General features: G+C 36.9%; 1 protein-coding gene across 25 annotated transcripts in view; it reads right to left on the bottom strand.

Annotated features, from left to right (window-relative positions):
* The window catches only part of ZBTB20 (zinc finger and BTB domain containing 20), an 800060-nt gene that overhangs the window by 229738 nt on the left and 546989 nt on the right, over window positions 1-23333 (bottom strand). For 2 of the 25 annotated variants that reach the window (XM_036107125.2, XM_078066363.1), the window contains exon 1: window positions 10342-10435. The exons of the other annotated variants lie outside the window; for them this stretch is intronic. The gene's annotated coding sequence lies outside the window, so the exon portion shown is untranslated. Of the gene's footprint in view, window positions 1-10341; window positions 10436-23333 lie in introns of those variants that run through there. 25 annotated transcript variants of the gene reach the window in all.

Below are 23333 nucleotides of genomic sequence, written 5' to 3' on the forward strand. Positions count from 1 at the left end.
TTTTGAAGTCAGAAAGTATGTAAGTAGACGTAACAATGTGACTAGACAAACCCTGATTGTGCCCAGATGCTTTTGTAAACTTTTCAATATGGTCTTCAAGGAAATACAGCTCATAGAACTTTTATTGTTTTAGAACACTTTTAATTCTATAAATAAATGGAAACTCATCTGCAGCTAAAAACATGGGCATTCTAGATACCTGGGTATCTATTTACTATTACAACTTAACCATATCTCCTTATTATTTTGTCTGTAGCTAAAGTTCTCTGGGGAATGGACATCAAGGGTTATCAAATCTAATCCAAAAAGATCATGAAGTCAAGGACAGTGGTACCTTTTTAAAGTTTTACTTGACTTCTCCTGGTTTTTTATTTCTTTTAGTCATTCACTAATCAATTCTACATTAGAACCATTGAAATAATAGAAAAGTTACAGAGACTCAAGTAAATATTCCTATGGCCAGTTTCCAAACAGCTCCAAATTAACGGAGGAAATGGTTAAAGTCAAAAGAGCTTTTTCTCTGACATGGATTTCTAAACAATATAATTATGGTTCACTCCATGGTTATGAGCTTTAGGAGCTCCCACAAAAAGGTCTTTGCTGCAGATCTGGCCACTGGCTGCCCTACCAGACAATTTGATCCATGTTTGTAGTTGTTTTAAAACACATACATGTGTGTGTGTACACACACACACACACACACATACACTCTCACATATAATCTTCTTGTGTTTGGTAGACTAAGATAAAGCTAGGCACAAAGGTCAGGTATTCCAATATGGTCTCTCTCTATTTGCTCTCAAGGCAAAAGCTGAGAAGTTTGATACATGTGAACATGGTACATATTACTTTGTATTAGATTTTTGTCAGAATTACTGTTTTCAATAACACTGTTTAATATAAACACAGAAAATAAGCCCAAGTTGGACTACTGATATCGGGTCACTTAAAGATGTGTTCTCAAGGTAGCTTCAAAAATTTACCTTCTTCTCTCCAAATTATTTCATGGTTATATGGTATCTTGCCAATAAAACAAATGGGAATAATGCCTCATGTTCAATTGGGCATTTAGACTTGAGAAGCAATCCAGTTCCAGACTTTACCATAGGACTGCCAAAACAATTGGATATTAGTGACACATAAAAGACTTTAAGAGCTCCACCATGTTGTATTCTATATAGATGTATGATGTGGTATGCAAAGTGTTAGTCAACACTTTATGAGCACGGTAGCTCAAGTTTTATTAATTTCTGGCATGTACATTAAGCTATTTTGTAGGAAAAACATAGCAGATTAAAGCATAATTTAACTTTACTTTCCCCAAACATGTAACCTCTTCTCACCATCCTTCTTAAAGTACTTCTTTGATCTTTGGCAGATCAGTGAAAACAGAATTTTGTGTTTGATTATGTGTACATTTACTACAAATATACTGGGCTTCCTTTTTCTGACACTATTAGAAATGGATTCTAGCTTTCCTAACCCAACCTTACTATTAGGCTGGTCAAATTTATTTTTAAAACGAACACCATAAATTCACGGTATAACTTATCTGGTACATTCCTTCTACTTATAGTTTGAAAATGTGCTGTTCGGGACTGAAATGACTCAAGTGTAAAAAGATTTTATTTCAAGAGAAGCAGACTCCATCAGCAATTAACTTTGCCCTAATGGAATTAATACAGTGTACAAGTTCAAGAATGGGTAGATGAGAAGAGGAAGGGAGAATGAAACTTATTCACTCCCTTCCTAGGTTCTGCAAAATAGCTTCCTTATTCCCACAATGTGACATTTCTCTTCCTTATTTCTAGCACAAAGTCAATAGCCTTAAAGATCTTCTACATAGAGGTCTGTGTCTTTGCCCCTTCATAAAAACATAAAGATGAGCTTGTGAGAAAAAGATGTCTCCTGCTAAACTGTAGTATCAGATTGAACAGTTACCAAGCACAATTTTGAGGAGGTAGTCATAGCTTCATACTACCTTTCTTTTTTTTTATTATGTTACGTTAGTCACCATACAGTTCATGCTACCATTCTATCCTTGTCTGTTTCACAGATTTGAGGATGGGGGTCACAGCTAGCTTATCCCTTTGGGTTAGAAAGCCTTTCCAGATGAGGTCATCATTTTCATTACTCTGTTTCTTTCTCTCTCACTAGAGTGTCTTTCTAGGGGCAACCGAAGACCTCTTCAGTGAAATATTGAAGGCAGGGGATGCCTGGAATGATTAAAAGAAACAAAGCTTTCCCATAGCACTTGTCCTTTTCTCTGTAAGGAGATGAGGTAATATATAATCTCCTTCCTATATTACTACCACAAGGGCAATTTGTGGGAGGAAGAGATGGATTTCTGGGAGTGAAATCCTACTGCATAGCCAAGGCTATTTTCAGAAGGGCTTATCTTCAATACCCTCATTTCAGAATTGGTCTCTTTGCTCAGAGCAGTACCTTGAGCAGCACTGAGAAACCCCCATCCTTAAGGTAAGAATGAAAGTCATTTCCTTGCTGTTGGAATAGCTGATGAAGTAAAAGGAAGATTTGAAAAAAACCAAGAGATTCTGCTAATAAAAGGTGATGCATATGAATAAATGTCAAATCTTTCCGCTATTTCTCACGTGGTTTGTGTGTGACACCTCTATTTGATCTTTTGCTCTACAGTTCCCACCACCTGACCACCCACACATGTAACCTGGACAGACAGCTAGTTTGCTTACATATGAATTACATAGCCTCAAGTTCCAGTAGACCTCTGCATCTTTTTAATACCCCCATACTGCTTCAAGTAGGAACAGTTACAGAGAACCTTACTGTAGGACATGGAATTCGCACTTGCCAAAGAAATCACTGCACGTGTAAATTAGAAACTAATCATCACTTCCTCTCTGGATACAGTGGCAGCTTTGCCTCAGAGTTTATGTTGAAATATACATTTTTATGAAATATTTCTCACTGTAGTCAGCATCAATTTAGGAGTATCAAACACTGAGTCCTAGTTCTAGCATACCAGAAAACCAGAGAGGGAACAACTGAAAAAAGGGAATTGACAAAGGCCTGGACTTTCCTTACACTTTAAGAAGCTAATTGTATTTGTAAATGCCTGGTTAAACAACCTGACAATTGTCAGTGACAACTGTCACTGCCAGCTATTCCTGGGTTTCTTCATCATATATTTTTCCCCAAAGTCTCTCATAGAACTGAAGGGCTTCCAGAGATGAAAATGAACTTGACAATCATGTTGCAACTCAAACAGATACTGATTCTTTTCGTCACTTTTTAATTCATTGCAGATGGTGTAAATGGGATGTTTACTGGCTGGCAGGTAATGAGTCTTGTTGTAGATAATAGTGATGGACGGAATCTCATGCCTGTTGACAGCCTAGCATCTCAGCAGCTGTATGTGGCTATCACCCATTGCTTGGCAGCACATACAATATCGTGACAGGATGCAAAGTCAAGTCCATTTCCCCCAATAGAAATGATGATTGGTACACCTGAATCTCACTGGGTCACATACGAGTTGCTCTGATTTCATCCTCACTGTCCACATGGGTAGACAGTCTAAGATGTGATCTAATGTCTACTGCTCAAAAAGGAAAATGTAATCTGTTTAAACATCCAAACACTCCTCTTCCCAGGTACCGCCATTCATCACAACTGTCAGTGCTTCTGTGGAAGAGTAATGACCCTCAGGCATGGGATAATGCTCCATAGGGGCCTTATGAATGCCACTGCCAAGCACAGAAATTGATCGGTTTTCAGTGGGGCTGGTATGTGCATCATGAAAGACCTGCACTTACTCACTAAATTACAAGTGGCTGTTTACCCCTCATACAATAAAGCCTGGGTTAGGGAGCCACAGACCCTGCTGATTTTAATTGTCCCAAACATGTGAGCACTAGATTTGGACCCGTCAGTGAGATAGATTTAAACAGCTTGAAACTGAAGTTAGATCAGAGTCATTCAAAAATACGCTGGAAGATAACACAGGTATTGTTGCCTTCCACTCCTTCTGCTTTTCCTTTTTTTATCCTCTCTCAATGGAAGGTAACAACATCCCACCATCCAATATAAACACAATTTTTTTTAAAGAACAGAATAAGCATGCCAGTGAGAAGTTAACTGTTTCCTTCCTGTGGGCTTTCCTCCACCTCTGGATTTGTTCACACATTGTTTCTACAAAGTAGGATAAAGATGAACAGTTATGTAATATGAACTCATGATTTCCAAAGTATCTCTCACAGGTCTGTTTCTTCATCTAACCTATGTTGACCTTTTTCTTTCAATCCTCCCTACCCTCCTAGTCTCAACTGCATTTACTACCAAATCTTGTTGGGAGATAGGCTATCTTGCACTCTATAGACTATTCGTACCTTGGTAAATGCTCTATCACTATGAAAGTTTTATCCGAAATATAACTCTTCCTCAGCTCTCAGACATCCTTTTGAAAGCTGGATATTCTCTTGTGATCTCTCTTTTGATCCTATCTCCCTTAGTTCTAGTAGTAGCACTATATCTTCGGGGCTTTTAGATTCTAGAAAGGGTATTTTTCATATTTCTGTGATGTGATTTCCTAATATATTTTTGATTTCTAATTCCTGTCCCATCTTTTTTAACAACCTTGATAGTATTAAACACTTAATGACTACAGTTTAATTTTTAGTAAATAAATTTTGAAAATCCTTATTTTATTAGATCATAATATTTTTATGCTTTTCCTTTTTTAGGGGGTAAAATAGAGACAGCCAAAACTGAAGAGAAAATAAACGATATCCTTCAGGATGTAGCATCTATATTAACTCAAAAAACATTAGTTGGTCTTGCCTGGGGAATTGTTTTCCAACCTGTATGAATGGAATGGCTCAACATAAATAAATGAAGGAAACCAAATCTTTTACTCACATTGATTCATTCCATTTTTAAGAAAATTTACTAAGCAACGAATCACCCTTATGAAATCATTACAGTTCAAAGAGCTTTTTCTACTTGGGAGATCTCTGTTCCCTTGGCAGTTCAGGGTTATGCCCAACTTAACCATACTTTGGGTGTTCACAAAATTCTGCTTATTAATATTTCTAATGATGGGATTCAGACACTTTCTTGAGAAGAGAAACTTACAATTAGAGAGATCTTAATAATTAATGAAATATACCAATGAGATAATGAAATTGGGAGCTCTCAGTATACTGCCAGGGATGAAGAAATCTTTTTGAGAATTAGGAATATGCTAGAAGACAATAAAAAAGATCAGATAGTGAACTGAGCAAAATGACCTTTGATGTAAAGCGTCAGCTAGAAATGTCAATCCAATTCAGGACTGGATTCAAAGGGACATTGTGTTGCTGAGCAGAGAGGTATTAAGTTACCTGATTATCTTCTCTGGAAGAATGCATTATGGTTTAGACACTTTTATTACCTGAAAGATGTAGACAAATCAGGGAAGATTAACAACCAGTTTTATTAGGAGGCAGCAGATGAGCTGGCGTGAATAGTACTGGTTGTTAAGAGTTCTGTATTCTCTTCTCAGCTTTGATATTCTCTCACATGGGAATAGTCATTCTCAAAATTTAGATAGGGTAATTTATATTCTGTTCCTCAGAGAAAGGGCAGTTTGGGAACTGGACGGAGGGAAAGGTTTAAAACAGCATAAAGACCTGAGGTGGCAAAAGGGCAGCAAATTCTATTAGAGGAATTCAGCTTTAATTATAACAACAACAACAAACAACAACAGTAATAACCATTTGTTAAGCCTTCACTTAACATAAGCTCCGTGCATCTTGTATTTGCAACAGGTCTTTCACATATAGTACCTAATTGTTTTTGGTCCATGGAATATGGCTATTCCATAATACTATACTATTATACTCATGTTTCCCTGGAAATATAATCTGCATTCTATTCATTCTAGAAACCCTGATTATGAAATTCAACATCACTTTCAGTTGGTTACCCTTCACTCTAGGGCAGTTTTCTCATCTCGTCACACTTAACCCCGAAGCTGTAACTTAAGAGTCTCACAGGAATGCCAGTTGGAAAAGGCTCCTGCCCCTTGCCTTCTGAGTGATTTTCTAGATATATTTTTATATACAGTTGCATATTTTACTAATTTGCATTATTTATGAATGTCATTGAGCAATGAATTATATAATTTTCTAGCTTATTAGTGAAAATAAGTTGTCCATAAACTAACACTACATCACTATTTTTATACAGGTCATTCATTATTCTTGGGTGTATTTATTTGGTTCACCATTTATTAAAGGATTTCAATTGGTTGACAAAGTATAATTGAACTAAACTTCTTTCAGGTAATGTTGATGACTCACTAAAGCCCCAATACATTGCACAAATATCTAATTCGACTGGGAAACTCCTATAAACAACAGAATTTCTTCCTTTCCTGATGTTCATTCAAGTTATATTACATTTGCCCCTAATCCCTGTGGATCTTCTCTGTGGACTACTTTCAGGGGTAGATGGCAGTGAGAAGGAGGACATTTAAATCTAATTTTTTTTTTAAAGATTTTATTTATTTATTTACTTACTTACTTACTTATTTAGAGAGCACAAGCAGGCGGAGGGGCAGAGGGAGAGGATGAGAGAGAATTTCAAGCAGATTCCACACTGAGGATGGAGCCTGATGTGGGGCACAATCTCAGGACCCGGAGATCATGACCTGAGCTGAAATCAAGAGTCGGATGCTTAACAGACTGAGCCACCCAGATGCCCCTAAACCCATATTTAAAAGGGGCAGAAGAGAGTTCGGAAGACTTGTGATCTTAAGCTCGCCTCAGGAAAACAGAAGAAACAGACTTGTAATGAACCTTAGTGAAATGGGTCCAAACCCTCAATAACACCCTTATCTATTGAGATTCCTGGTTGCTGGGGACTTTCTCAGTTACCTTAACAATCCTCTCCCCACCAAATAACTGCTTCATTTGCCAATATCATTAGACTATGCTCAGATTTCTTTTTCCTCTTCCTCTCAGGAAGAACATTGTTAGGCCCAAACAATCCTTTAATAGACCGAAAACATTAAGAGATGCTATACTTAATAAATCAGTTTCTGCTCTCTAGGCTGCTCAACATGAGACATCTCAAATCTTCTACGAGGCAATATATTATGTGGCCATGAGACTACTTGCTATCTTCAGCTTTGGGCATCTTCTTAACTATTAGCTGGGTTTACTTCTCTTCTTGTTCCTCTATACTCCTTTCTCTATACAGCAATGACAATGATTTTTTTATATGTGAAATCAGACCCTTCCATATCAATCTCTGATGGCTGCCCATTGCAACTAGAATAAAATCTCAACCGTTCAGTATGAAGCCTGTATAATCTGGATCCTGACTCCTTTTCTGATCACCTCTCCAATATACTTCTCCTTATGCAGTGACTTTCTTTCATAATTCACATGCCTAGCTCATTTTAATCTCAGTCTTTATAGTTGCTATTCCACTCTACCTGAAATGCTTTTCCTCCAGATTTTCATGTGGCTGGTTTCTAACATTGTTCAAGTCTCAGCCATATGCCATCTCCTTACATGCTATTTCTATTAGGTTATACTCTTGTTTTCTTCTTTTCACTCATTGGCATGTGTTAGTATGCTTACATATTTATTAACTATTTCCTCTAACTAGAATGTTCCATGAGGAAAAAGGACCTTGTGAGTCCTGCTCACTATTATATTCCCAGTGCCTATAACATTAAGGGCTCAATAAATATTTGCTGAATGAATGAATAAATAAATGACTAAATGATAAAAGAATGGACAGCAAGCAAGAGCAGTACCAGTGTTTTTCAGTGGGTCTTTAAATGCACTTAAAATGTTTTAAGAACAAAAATGTACTTTCCTAGCACATTAGCATCAAAAGTACTAATTTTACTAATTAAAAGTTTGGACCTGAGTGTACATTGATGACTGGTCCAAAATCATGTGGTAAGTAAGTATCTCATGATTCTGGTCTTAAATCATGTCAGTCCAGTCAGTCCCACAGTGTTTTTCTTGGAACAAATTATAAACCAAGGGTAATTAATCTGAGGTCCATCAATAGGCTTGAGGGGGCCTGTGAATCCTTTGACAAGATGCTGTCCTTTTCTGGGGAGAGGGTTCACAGCTTTCATGAGATTATTAGTGGAAGCCTTAAACCAAAAGAAGCTAGAAATCCTTTAAGCAATACCATTCTAAAGCACCTGCTATGCCCTCTTCCTCTGTGGTAGTATTTGCTCTTTTGAATACAAAGATGGTAGGTAGCAAATTTCAATCATTGTCTTTGTCTATTTGGGTTATGTTCATTTTACCCTACAGCTTTCTCATGACTCAAGCTGTCACTTTGTGGAATAGCACAGGAGAGACATGTCTGCATCCTCAACTCTGAGAAAACACCTTTGGCCAGTTGGGATTTAATCTCATTTTTATCTGAATATGTTGCACATAAGCATTTTAGTAGCCTAATCTCTACATAACTCTGACATTTATTAATTTTACAATCTTGGGAGAAATTTTTAATCTTAGTTTTAGAAGGTTTAAATGAGATAACACTGGGTATGTGGAACCATATGAAATTGCCATTTCTGGAGGTGGAAATTGACAAAGAGAAATGGTTCAACCTGTGGTTAAGTGTTCAAATGTCAACTTCTATTGTTGTTGGAGAAATTATTTTCACTTTATAGTCTTCTCTTCCTGTAAATATTTCTACTCATGTGGAATGTATTATTGGAGGGTGGGGTTGAATTTGCCCATGATTTTAATTTATAATACACAGGCAGGTAACTCCAAGTGACACCACAGAGACAGCCTGGAGAATGGGCTTTAGAAGATGAAATTCATAGAGGCTGGTTGTTTTTCTCATCCTCAGTTGCACTTTTAACTGGACAACTTTTACGTGGAGATGAAATCCACAGAGCAGATTCATGCGTTCTGTATTGGTTTCCTATTGCTGCTTATGGCTTACAAAACAGGAATGATTACAGTTCTGGAAGTCAGAAGTCCTTAAGTAAAGGTGCAGCACTGCATTCTTTTTGGAGACTCCAGAGGAGACTCCCCCTTCTTGTCTTCTCTAGCTTCTAGACGCAGCCTACATTCCTTGGCTCGTGGCCCTTCCCCCATCGTCAGAGGCAGCAGTGCCACATCTTCTGTCTCATTTTCTTTGAGATTCTACTTCATCATCACATCTTCTCTGACTCTGACCCTACTGCTTCCTTCTTCCTCTTATAAGGACTGTTGTGATTATATTAGGACCACCCACATAATCCAGGATCATTTTCCCATCTCAAGATCCTTAACTAACATCTGCAAAGTCCCTTTTGTCATGCAAGGCAACATATTCACAGGTTCTGAGGATTAGGATGGGGGAGGCAGTTATCATTCTGTGTACCACAGGGATCAAAATCTTCCAGGTATCCAAATTTCAAATAGCAAGCAAGACAGTATTTTATTTCTGTAAAGCTCATATCACAGTAAACTGCATAGAAGTAATCACACATACCCTCATAGAATTTTTAAGAGATAGTAATTTATAACTCCCCAGCTTCCCTTTTGGCCCATGTGTATGGAAATCATAGTCTTAGTTTTGGTTTGCAGAGTCTTATTTTGCTCCTTTACCCAGTTTTAGTTAATCCTTCTTATATTCTAACTTGTCCGTTTACAGAATTCATACTGCTATCCCTAGCCAAAGGATGATTAGTATGGCAAATTCTCTCAGCACCACCTTCTACCAACTCCAGGAATAAAAGATCCAGGTTTTTAGCCAAGAGCCAACCAGGACCGAGTCCCAGCATAGCTCAGCACACCTTTCTTGTGCCCTTCTCCCAGGCACGACGTATACACAACCTCTATCTACAGGCTCAGCAGCACTTTCAGGTGTTAACGCAAATGACTACACCAGGAGAAATCCCCTCTTCCAGCTCCTTGTTTGGATAAATGTAACTCAAATGTCTTCCTTCTTCTCTCACCTAAAATATCTGCTTCCCTGACCTACATCTCCCCTGTCCACTCCCTCCTGTGAATATGAGCCCTCCAACACTGAAGCCTCGGCAGCACGGGCCCATCGTGACAGCCTAACATCCTTGTCCTGCTGGAAACTATTCAGCATCCAGAGGACCATCTTTATGCTGATAACACTAAAATATAAAATAATGCCAACAGCTGGTGCTACAAATGGCTTTTAAAAACGATGTTCATTCACTAAAATTCCTCTTGCTACTTTTGACATGAAACACGCAGTCTCTAATTATTCTGATCAAGACGGTGAAATACAAAAACAAACTTTAATTGTGTTTAACAGATATTTAATCAGGACTCACTGAACTACAGATTAAAGCTGAAATTCATAAACCATAATTACCCGATTGTCGCAATCTTTTGGTCCACATTCTCCTTCCGTCTGGGCGTCTGGCACCTTGCCCCGAATTTCTTTTACTGTCTTCTCAGCTTCGTTACTGTTCATGTTTTCCAGCAGAGATTTAGCACAGATTACAAAATATCTGTTCTTGGCAACTTTCTTCATTAGCTTTTTTTCCCCCTTGCAAAAAAGTTTATTTTTTTTCCTACCAGAGTAGCTGGAACAGGCATACGTTTAGGGTGCTTTTGTGACACAAACTAATTATATAGTTATCAGGAGATAATACGGTAGCGATAACTAGAGTTACTATAGTTATCACGTAGGTATCATGCAATTTCTCCAGTATGCCATGCGGTGTGTCCCAGTCACCATGTAATTACCTCATGTCACTACTGCATTGTTTTATGGAAAATGCTTTTCTCTCCCTAACAAAACCTTTCCACCACATTTGAAAAAAAAAAAAAAGAAGAAGAAGAAGTGGAATTCTTAGTTCTCATTTCTAGTACTGCTCATTCCCAGTAAGATGTCATGCGAATGAAGAGAAACACCTGTCCTCTCTTAAAAATTTGGTTAAGGAGCAAATGGAGCAATTCTGTTTTCTTTTGCTTCATTCCACGCAGGTGAGGAAGTAATTACCAACAACACATACATTTTCTTTCTTTCCTTTTTTTTTTCTAAAAAAGCAAAGTAACAAACAAACAAACAAAAAAAACCACACACACAAAAAACACCCACCACCCCACCCCACCCTATTTACTTAGGATTCGTTTAGTCTGGCACTTTCCCCCCTACTCTTCCCTTTCAAATCTCAGTCACTCACATTTGTTTTTTCCTCGAATTATGGTGTAAATCATTCTTAACAAGCTAGCTTGAAACTTGTCTCACTCAGTAGAAACATATAACGCCACTGTAATTGAAACATGGAACTGCAAGCTTGAAACTCTTTCTAACTATTTTTTGGGGCCAGTCTTCAGAAGGACACACAGAGCTTCCCTTGCAGTGCCGTAACCCCTGTGTCACACAGTTAGGATAACATCATAGACCAAGGCAAGAGGATAAAGAGAAGGCTCTGGCAAAAGAAGAGGTGGGTGGTTTCTTTATTCCCCCCAGTTGGGCAGACAACCCTCTGAAGCAAGGACTATAGTTCCTACTTATTTATCTCCAGTTGATGGCTTGAAGTCTGACCTCACGAAGACCTCTGGATATGATATCCCACCTGAGAGTTCCAGTTTAAAACAGGATGGAGTGGCTTACTTTGCAGCACAGATGAAAGCTGTTTCCAATTCTGCTTTTATTAGTCACCTCCCAATCTGATAGCTGCCCATTCAGTTGTACACTTAACTCAGGTTGGGGTAAAAATCACCCCCAGATTTTGAAGGGCTGGAAAAATTGCTATTCCATCCTAGAGCATTGTTCTTCAATCACAGAGTTCCTCTAAATACAGTTGACAGCCTTTGAGATGCAAAATGCACCACTTTAATGTAGTAGAGGTCCCCTTCACTGCATTGCCAGATCTATTTAGCAGAATCTTCTTGGAATAATCTGTCCCTAGACCTGAGGATGCACAGTGATTTTAAGCATTTCAAGCTAACGATAATGGTTAGTGCTGAGAACAGATGTACCTGGCTGTGATGTGATCTATTCCAGTAGGCTTTTATGAGCTGTTCATTCCTATTGACTTAGCGTTTTATGTCTGTGCTTTTGCCTGGTGTGATGGTTGCACAGGGGTGTCATGTGTGTATTTTCCTGATGTGTGATGGCTGTACAGGGGGCTGTGCGTATTTTCTCAGTGCAATGGCTACACAGGGTGTTGTGTGTGTGTTTGCCTGGAGTTATAGCTGCACGTGTTATTGTGTGACTCCTACCCCCATTTGAAGGCTGCTTGCAGGGTCCTATGTGCATCTTTTTCCTACTGTGATGGTTGCACTCGTTGCTCTGCTAATGATGGACATTTCTAGCAATTATCCATCTACAGGGTCCTGGGGAAAGAATTGCAGTAAAATCAATAAACAGTGCTAGACAGGCCCTTGTAAACATGAAACGACACCCCTGAATAAATGCCTTTTCCTACCATAGCATGTTAAAATCCAAGTGCTGTTACCTTATGGGCATTGGGATAAAATTTCTATGGTCTCTCCATCTCTTTCATATATTGCAGTCATTTGGGGGAGTTTGAGATTACTGCTGTTTGGAGGGCTTTTACACATGAATCTATCTAATGACACTTTTCACTACATTGTCCCACACATCACCTCTTATATTCCACCCTGACTCGCTCTGGTACAATAGCTGATGTTCTGAAAGTGAATATGCCTTTCATTTATTCCTGCAGTCTCACCAAGCCCTCCCCACAGGCCCCCTACATCATGCGCACACCGCCCCCTCCCTCGCCTCTCTGTAGTCTCCGTATCCCTCCTGCGTTCACCAAATGGAACTGACAAAGGAAAGAACCAATGAGGTTAAAGTCTTTTGAAACCCCTGGAATACAGATGAGCTGGGAGGCATCTGGAAACAAAACCAGACACTTGAAATCAAAGAGACAAGTAAATTACTATCCTAATCTAGGAAGAATAACTAAAGGTGTCAGTGGGGTTCCATTGATAGCACTTGGCCCTGGGCCAGAATGCCAAGGGTTCAAACTCCACACCAGCTTTGGGCTCGGGCCCAAGACTTGCCACTGCAGGGCGCAGCAGCATGTGCGGCAGTGTTAGAGGTGTCAGCCTTCTGCAGAGAGGTTAAGTCCAAGTCCTTCTGCCTGCTTGTCATTACGCCCCAGAGGGATGCCGAGATAACCCTACCTTCCTCTCCAGTGCCTTCTCAACAGGACGGGCTGTGGAGGAGCTAGTACTCAGCAGCGTATTCGCTTATATCACTATTGTATACTCACTGAAATGCCCCTTTTTTGATGAGGCTGCCTGGAGAAATAAAGTATGTGCAAGAAAATCCAACCCCCTACCAGAAAACCTGACGTCTGGCCTAAAGATTCTTCCATCAATGCAAAGAGCTAAGTTTGGAAACCTAAAACCACGTGTCTAAATGAAAGGAAATGTTTTCATTGGAACAGCTTACATGTCTGGTACACTTGCATAAAAACTATTGCATAGCATTTTAGAGCTAAAATTGCTATAAAATGCTTAATACAGTAAGAATAATTATGAGATTTTGCACGCACAGCTGGTATACAACTAAAGTCTCAGCCACAGATCCAATGGAGCATGGGAAAACCATTTATAAAAATTCCTGGTGTGCCAGTTTAACTCACCATCAACAGCCCATCAACACTTCCTCCATTCTTTAGGTGGAAGGGGAAGATATTTACCTATTAAATGCTTTATTTCTTCTTTCATGGATGTCGTTAATACTTGATTCAAGGCATTCTAGCTATTGCTTGACAGTAGCAATATAAATTATAACAGGACGCGAATGACCTGAAACCGAGGTTTCCCTCCCCACTGAGCACAAGGGTTACAAATACAGTAAATAGGGGCGCCTGGGTGGCTCAGTCGGTTAAGCGTCTGCCTTCGGCTCAGGTCATGATCCCGGGGTCCTGGGATCGAGCCCCGCATCGGGCTCCTTGCTCTGCGGGAAGCCTGCTTCTCCCTCTCCCTCTGCTGTTCCCCCTGCTGGTGTTCCCTCTCTCTCTCTCTGTCAAATAAATAAATAAAATCTTTTAAAAAAATAAAAATAAACAAAACAAAACAAAACAAAAACAAATACAGTAAATAATGAAGCAAAAGACCAAATTGTAAGTCTACCTGCAGCACCCACCCCCCTTTTATTTCTTCTCTCTATCCCTTCACCTCTTCTTCTCCCCCGTCTTCTCTGAGATTCAAATCTCTCAGTGACTTCCTGGGTAATCTGGATCCCCTGGCCCCCTCCCCCCTCATAGCCCACCCAGCCTTGCCTTGCCCTAGCCTACACCTCAAGGACAGAACTCTTCCTTCACTTCCTCCAGTCAAATTATATTGGTTCTTTCTTCTGCATTCCTTTTAGCTCCAATTAATAATCACTTGAAAGGAGCTAAAGTAGTTTGAATGATCTTTTTATGGTTAATAATAATTTAATATAGATTATTTCTTGATTTGAAAAAAGTGAATTTAAGAGTCAAAGGAAGAATCTGTTTTTTGATACCTCTTAGGCTCTAAGGGAAATGCCAGACAAGGTGAGAAGATTCTAATCAGAGGCATTGCTGGATGTTCCATTGCACTGTCTCAGACAAAAGATGAGAAGCCACTGTAGATATATGGGAACCCCCAGGGGGACAGTCTGCTAACACAAAGGCAACATGGTCCAATATAAACGGAATTGGACCAGAATCAGGAAACCGAAGTTTGAGTATCAATAAACTTTGTCACCAAATGTTTGGGGAAATCATTCATTTCCTTCAGCTGGGAAGTGAGGATCCTGTATTAGCAAATCTGTATGGTTCCTTGCAGCTCTATGAAGCTCATGTCATGACTCTCTGACTGAGGATCAGTTGGCTCTTCTGGTTTTGCTGCTTCCTCCAGCTAAAATTAGAGGTTCTGAATAAAGATGGCTACCAGTAGTTCCACATGGAGCCCTCCTGACTAAAGGAGTGTTGACACCCATCTGTAAGTTTTAAGCTCTCTGCTTACTACCTGCATACGCTACTTTTGAGCTGCTCCTTTATGCTACACAGATATTTTCTTAGCATTTTATTTCTCCCCATGTATTAATTCAACAATCATTTATTGAGCACTTTCTATATATGAAACACAGAGCTAGTCACTGACAACAGGATTGAACAAGATAGCTTCTCTGCTTCCTATGAAGCACAAATGAATCTACTGTTCTTGTCCATTCTCTCTCTCCCCTTCACTTCTATGCATAAACACATATACTTCTAAAACTACAAGGTTGGTATAGAAAAAATAAGAGGAATTGGATTTATGTAATCTGCACCCAGTCCAAAGTACTGTTTAACTTCAACAAAAGAATATGATAATAATTTGTATTAGAAAATTATAGTCATTCAAATATGCACTTCAAAAGTATAAATGGTATTTCTTAACATGTGTTTTGAGGTCACTGATTTACATTAAGGACAACAATTTGGGTGGCAAGAAAATTACAAAGGTAAAACTATCTCTTCTGTAGATAAAATTCTCGGACAAAATCTGAGACTCCTGTAAATAGCCTCCGAGAAAGTGAGAACACAGAATATTTTCGTTTAGTCTTTTTTCCTCAGCAGATTTAGGGTTCTTATCCCTTCAAACTTTCTTTCCTGAATTAATAATAATAACTTCCATTTGTTGAGTACATATTAAATTCCAGCACTTCCAATACATCACTGCATGTTAAGAAAGTGATGCTGCAATGTAGATACTATTACCCTCACTTTACAGATGTGAAAACTGAGGCTCAGGGAGGTGAAATAATTTGTCAAAGATCATACAGACAGTATACAGAGTTGGGATTTAAACTCAGGTCTGTCTTTGTGCAAATAGCTCCATAAGCATTTCTTGGTTCTACCAAGTCTAACTTTATTTAAAAAATAATCTTGCTTGAATGCTTTGTTAGCAAACAAGGAAAACACTCTTTATATTCTTTCTTCACGTTCATTCATTGCATTACAAATACTACAGTGAAAATAGGAGATGGTTAAGATTTTTCTTAGAAGGTCTGGCTACCTTTTCATATTTCTTTGGACTGAGATGAATAATTAAATTGGGGGCTCTCAATCAAAGGAAAAGAATGAGCTATTTGCTATCTGAAAATGTTTCTGTTATTAATTGATCAGACATGGATAAGGTGTATTATTACAACTATATTTGTGAGGTATGATTTATGTTGTTCTACTGCATATTACTCTGTGCTGTTTTTCATTTTCCTGCACTTTGGACTTTTTGTTTTGTTTTTATGAATTTAGTCACAGTTGGTTGTGTTTTGAACTTTGTAAAAATGTAATACTCAGAAAATTTAAAAAAGAAAAAGAAAATATTTTCAAAATGATGTCAAAATCAAATCTACCCTCACTAATTTGATTTGTAGGAAATGGAGAACAAAGTATTGCAAGCAGAATGCTTTTAAATACATCCTAATTACTTCAATGTGCAAATGCATTGACTAAATCGAAGCATGCATTTAACACTTTGCACTTCAATTGTGCTTATTCATCTAAGTTCTATAGATAGCAATTCCACAAGAAAAACAGGAGGTAAACTTCACTATGGCCAATCATTTTACAGCTATTGGAGGAAAACTACTGTTCTAAAGTTCAAGCTTACCTGTCAAGTCAGCTCCATTTTGGACTAATGCAAAAGACCATTAGTCCAACTAATGCAAAATAACAAATAACTTACTGCAGCTACTCAAGTTTTCCTGACTGACTTTGTCTTTCCTATTCTTCCCTTCTGCTTTCCATGGGGTAGGACGAAGCAGTATGTATACTTATGTAGCAAAGCCATGTAAGTATTCAGCAGGGTAAGTCATGGGGAATGATGCCATAAGGCTGGAGGTGATACGCAATTTAGGCTGTGATGGAGTCATGATGGCAGGGTTACCTAGAGTTTGGTATGGGACCAGCTACACCAGATCACCTGAGGAGGATGTTAAAAAGACATATATCAAGGTCACACTCCAGAGCAAATCAACTGAATTATTATGTCTTGAAGATCTCAAAGATCTTCCTTTTAAATGAGCTTCCCAAGTAATTCTTAGACTCTAAAGCTTGAAACACACTGGCGTATGCACTTAAGCTCTCTGATTCTATATCCAGTGTGAGCCCTGCTGGTACACCTACCCTCTGTCCCAGTTGTCAAGATACATGTGCAAGTACAACCAGCTGTCCTGTGAGGAATTAATTCTAGTAATAATAACCCAAGGGCTTAGCCAGGCATGATGCTGTCTGATATGCAAGATCTCATCCAGTCTCCAGAGCAAGGGCTATGAAATAAGCATTATTATTCTTCCCATCTTTCAGATGAAGAAATTGAAATTCAGAGACTGAGTTGCTTATTGTGGGTTTCATACTAGTCATTGCAAGAGCTCTTAAGAACTACACTACTTTAACTCTTAGCTTTGTGCCTTGCAGAAAAATATGTGGGTTTTTTTTTTTAAGATTTGCTTATTTATTTGAGAGAGAGAGAGAGAAATCCTTAAGGAGACACCCCACTGAGTGTGGAGCCTGACATGGGGCTCTATCCCAGGACACCGAGATCAAGAGTGGGCTCCTTAACTGATCACTTAACTGGTTATATAATAATACATAGGGTGCAAACATTTGAAACCAAGTTAATTTTTCCTTCATTTATCTTTATAGATACTAAAATCATCTAAAGTAAGCTGCTAATCTTTCATTAGTTCATTCAACAATCATGCACTTGGCCAGAACCTAAGGTAACAAAGATAAATAGGACATAACTTATACCTTCACTGGAATTACCGTTCTGAAAAAGAGATGAGCTTGTGTATAAATAGTTCTGGGTTAACTTGTAGTCAGTGGAGGCCTGAGCTGGAGAGAGAGTGGTTCGTTCATCTGGCAGAAGGGAAAGAGGGTGCGGTCTGGAAATGTTTAGTTACTCCAGTACTTTGCCATTGGCTAGTGTAAAGAATTTAGATTTTAAAAAAGATTACATTTTTACTTAAACGGTTTTGTTAGAAAAGGAGTGGACAAATTCTACTTGTGTATTTTGAGCCAATAAAACTTTATCTGGTTCATTCTTCCTGGCATCTAACTGGGTTTCTTTTTTGGCTAAGTTCTGTGAACAGAGCCAAGTAAGTGGTTATGTTTATTCATTCTTACACAGAGTAGCCAAGATTCTATTCTTGAGATGGGTGCTTGATAAATTTTATCAGTAGTAATTTATTCTACCAATAAAAGTGACTTTATACTGACATATTGTCTGTGTCCTTTACTTCATTTTCATCAGTCTCAATTACTCAAAATGCTATTATTATTAGATTATGAAATTTCTATAGGATGAGAAATTTAGAAGTTAAAAACAATTGAAAACATAGTGATCTAGATTTCTTCCCTTCTGATAATCTCATATACATGTGCATGTGCTCTGAGTGTATTAATGTCAGAACTGACTGATAGACTGAAGAAAATGAGGTTCTACAACGTCAGAGCACAAACTGATAACCTGAGGCAAGTATACAAGGATACAAAAAAAAACCAAACAGAGACTCTGAGAAGCACTGGGCAATAGAAACAGTGTGGTCTGATTCAGAAAATACATGCCATATCATATTCAATATATGATTCCAAAAATCTGTATCACAGATATTTCAAAAGCTTAATAAATTGGAAAAGCAAAACATTTTAATTCCATTAAGGGGTGATAAGTAGTAAACATGTATTCATCTTTTAAATTGAATTAGCATCAAATTTGGAATTAATATTATTTAAATTATTTGCTGTTTGCTTAAAATTTTTATTTTTCTATTATAGTATTTTTAGAACATTCAGAAATTAAGAAAAATTAAGATTTCTTAAAATTAAGAAAAAGAAGAAATAAAATATCACTTAATTCCACCATACAGATATCGTTCACATTTTAATGTATTTCCTTCGATTATAACCATACACTTTCATTTTTTAAATTTAGGATCATGTTAGGTGTATAAGTTTCTTTTGGATCAGGTACTTTCTGTTACATTATTTCATGAACATTTTCTAGTAAAAGAATTTTTAAAAATATCTTATATGCAATGATATCTATGGATGTCCCATAATTTGTTCAATAATTTCTCCAATTAAATATTTAGGTTTGTTTTTCTCTTTTTCCACTTTTGTAAATGACATTGTGATGAACATCTTTATACATAAATCTCAGTCTAGAGTTTCTATTCCCGATAGATAGATTCCTAGAAGTAAAATTACTGAGTCAAAAAGACACATTTTTAAAGAAAGTTTCTTCATAATATAATGCCATTTTACTTTGTGGAATTTCATGTCAATACATATCCCCACCATCACTATACGTGTGCCAGTTTAACTGCACACTTACTAACATTGAGAAGTATTATTTTTATAAATAATGCCTTTAAATGCTAGTGAGTTATAATACTTTTTCATGTTCATTAGACATTTGTATTTCCTCTTCTGTGATTTTTCTTTTCATAATCTTTTTAGATTTTTTTTAAACAAATACTTATCTCAGTATCTTCATATCTTTTGCTTCCACTCCATCTCTGATGTTATCACTACATTCTGGACTCTCCTTATCTCATCCTGAACCATGGCATCATTCTGCCTGTCTCTATTCCAGATTTCTTCCATTTTGATCCATTCTATACATTGCTGCCTAACAGTACTTTTGAAAATACCATGCTGCTTTAATCCAGATCAAGAACCTACTATAGCTCCCAGTTATTTATCTATCAGCTAAATTCAACTGCCTTATTCAGGAGAAAATTAATCCCATTCTTGGATATTTCCTGAAGAATTCTGTTGAATAACTTAGGTTATTGATGTATGGAACCTATATGCAGTTAAGTTTTTATGTGTGTATTTATATATAATAGAGATACAGACAGATACTATGCTGAATACTAGACATGAAAATTGGAAGGGGCTTTACAGAGCATCAAGTCCAACTCTTTATATTTACAAATAAAAAACTGACTCAAAGAGTTCAATAAATTACTCAAGAGAATAGAGCTAGTTAAATGACAGAACTGGGGCCAGAAACCAAGTCTCCTGATTCCCAGTTCAGTGACTTTTAAATCGAGAATAATAAAAATCATTTTTACAATTTAAAGAATAGAAACAGCTAGGAAGACAGTTTAATTTCAATCTGTTCTTACATATAAAAGATTGTTAAAATCAGCCACATAGGAAACTTGAGTGTTCTTATAAACACAAATATGCAGTTCTTATAAATTGATCAAATGTGCCATTAAAATTTCCATAAAATTTGCACACCAGCAATGACCCAGTTTATACTAGTTTGCTTTTTTCTTGTTAATCTACATTGTTTTATTTAATCTACTTTGCTACAATAGAAGCATCATATTTTTTTAGCATGTTACAGATCATCATTAAGTTTCTTGTTAATATCTAGTGGTATTCAAAGGAAAATCCAATTTTCTTAGCATCTTCTATAAAGAATTTCCTTTGACTATAATTGGGGATTTTAAGAACTATCCTTAAAAAATAAAGCAATAAGAACTACTTCAAAATGCTTCTATTTAGGGGCGCCTGGGTGTCTCAGTTGTTAAGCAACTGCCTTCGGCTCAGGTCATGATTCTGGAGTCCCGGGATCAAGTCCCGCATCGAGCTCCCTGCTCAGCAGGGAATCTGCTTCTCCCTCTGACCCTCCTCCCTCTCATGCTCTCTGTCTCTCATTCTCTCTCTCTCAAATAAATAAATAAAATCTTAAAAAAAATAAAATTCTTTAAAAAAATGCTTCTATTTAGAGTAAACAACATGAAGTATTCTGGAAGAACACAGGCTATTAGCAATTGAATATGATACAATTATTGATATTTAATCACTATCTCACATTCAAGAATCACACAGTATTTGGCAAATGAAAACTTAAGGGTAGTTACTGATGTGAGAATGGGAGTTGCCAGATATACTTATTATTTATAGGGGTAGGGTAGGATAGAAGGGGCAAAGATGGAACTAGCTATGAGTGGGACTAACTAGGATAGAGGCACATTGATTGCAAAGGGCTTGTTCACAAAGCATGTGTTTGCCTAACAAAAGAATTGAAAGAAAGAGTACTTATTAAATCATATGGTGGCCCAACAGTTTATAAAATCCAAAGTTTAAATGAATAGGTGGGTCATCAGCAGCAGAGGGAGACTCTAATGACATTGCAGCTATGTTTTCTTTCTCTGTATGCATGTGTGTATACATAAAACAGATACATTCGTTTCATACTCAACACATATTTACTATCTACTTTGTGGTAGAAGCTCTCTACTACTCAAATAAGTGATTTAGCTTTTTGTGATTATCCTCCTTTAGAGCTGTATTGTAAAACTAAAAATTATCTACAACTGACGTAATGTATTATAACAAAAAAAATGGGAAATTGAACAGGAGGAGAAATGAAGAAATGGCATCCTAAATTTCTCATTTCATACAGCATACAATTTCATTAATGATGATAATTAAAGAAAATAGGACTGGAGTTTTAAAAATAATAGTAATCATTATTAGAAAAATAAACTATGCTTTATAACTTCTAAATGGCTAGATTAATAACAAACAGAACCATCATATATCAAAAGAGGAAGAAAAGAGAGAGAAGGAGAGAAAAAAAGAGGGGGCTAGGACATGACCAAGGATGTATAAAAACACAGACAATATAAAATAAAATTTCTGAGGTAGGACCAGATATATTTTTACAAAAATAAATAATAGTTAATTTATTAAAAATAAAAAACAAACACCATAGCATAGTTTTGTTTTGTTTTTTTTTTAAATACAAAATCTAAACATATAATGGTATTTTAAGAGCACTAGTTTTGGTAGTGGAGAAACCTGAGTTCAAATCTTACTTCTGCCATTGACTAGTTATAACCTCTTTCCTAGAGGGGAGTTTATTTAGCCTATTTGCCTCAATTTCCTAGTTTATACAGTGGGAATAAAAAATAACTGATTATAGAGAGGATTGAATAAGATAGTACCTATAAAGTTCAGTGTCTAGTCCAGCTAAACATTCAATAACAACTATTATTTACAATACCTGTTTTAAAATTATACATCTAAATAAAAGAGAGGTGAAAATCAAAGGAGTGTCACTTAAGATATACTGTTAACCAAAAAAATTGATACAGTATAAAATGAGAAAACTGAAGAAGCAGAGTGAAATTTAAAAAAGAAAGTGATCATTTTTACAAAGAAACTAAAAGCAGCAAAGGGGGTTGAAGCTATAAGCCTACTCAAATCTGGACCCAGAAACACACAGAGCTGGCTGGGAGTCTGGTTCTTAGAGTAATGAGGCTGAAAGGCTCCATATGAAATGGTGGACCTGAGGCTGGCTCACTACTTCAGTAAGAGGCTGCAAAAAATATGGCCAACTGCTACCTGGGGCAATAGCTTATAGAGCTGTAGGCACTGAGAGGTGGAAGGATAAAGACACAGCCTCATGATCAAATACCCTTAAAGAGAAAAAGCTGAAAACTACCACTACAACATTAGGATTGGGGCTAGGAATCCAGGAATCCCAATAGAGGTAAATGTAAAACCACTAGTCAGGGATGTATGAACAAAGAAAAAAAGAGGAAGAAAGAAAACTAAGAGACAAGTAAAAAAAAAAAAAAAAAGCCTTATGACCCACATTAACCTGCAAAACAAAATTCTAAAACATAGCAAGGAATCTAATAAGAAAACAACCAACAAAATTAATAATTAGAACATTCACTACATGTGAATTTGATTTTATAGAATTGTCTGACAATGACCTCAACATGAATATGTTTGTAATGCTCAGAGATTAAAAAAAAAATCATACTTATAAGAGAATAAGAAATTATTAAATAACAACAGAGAGCAAAAAGATAAGAATAGGTGAATAAAGAACCAATCAGAAATCTTAAAAATTAAAAATATGTTCATTGACATTAAAAATGAAATAGGATAATTTAAGATTGGGCAATTTCAAGGAGAGTATTAGTGAGTTGGAAGGTAATATTAAGGAATGCACTCAGAAAAAAAATCACAGAAAGTAAAATATATTTTTAGAAAATGAAAGAGCAATTGAGATATGTAAATTGACTAGGAAACACCAATATATATCTTATAAGAATCCCTGAAGAAAATGGAGGTAATAACAAAGAAACAATAAAGGAAAAGATAATAACTGAGAATTTTCTAGCATTAGAGACCTGAGATTAGAAAGTAAACCCTGAGTTCATGACTGATAGTTCAAAATAAATCCATATCTAGACACATTTGAGAGAAACTATAAGACATCAAGGATACAGAAAAACTTTTAAAAGTCACCAGAGGGAAAAGACAGACTACCTACAAAGTGGTGAAAACTAGATTGACAGCAGATTTCTCTTAAGTA

This window comes from Halichoerus grypus, chromosome 1 (assembly GCF_964656455.1).
Source record: "Halichoerus grypus chromosome 1, mHalGry1.hap1.1, whole genome shotgun sequence".
NCBI classification, from domain to species: Eukaryota; Metazoa; Chordata; class Mammalia; order Carnivora; family Phocidae; genus Halichoerus; species Halichoerus grypus.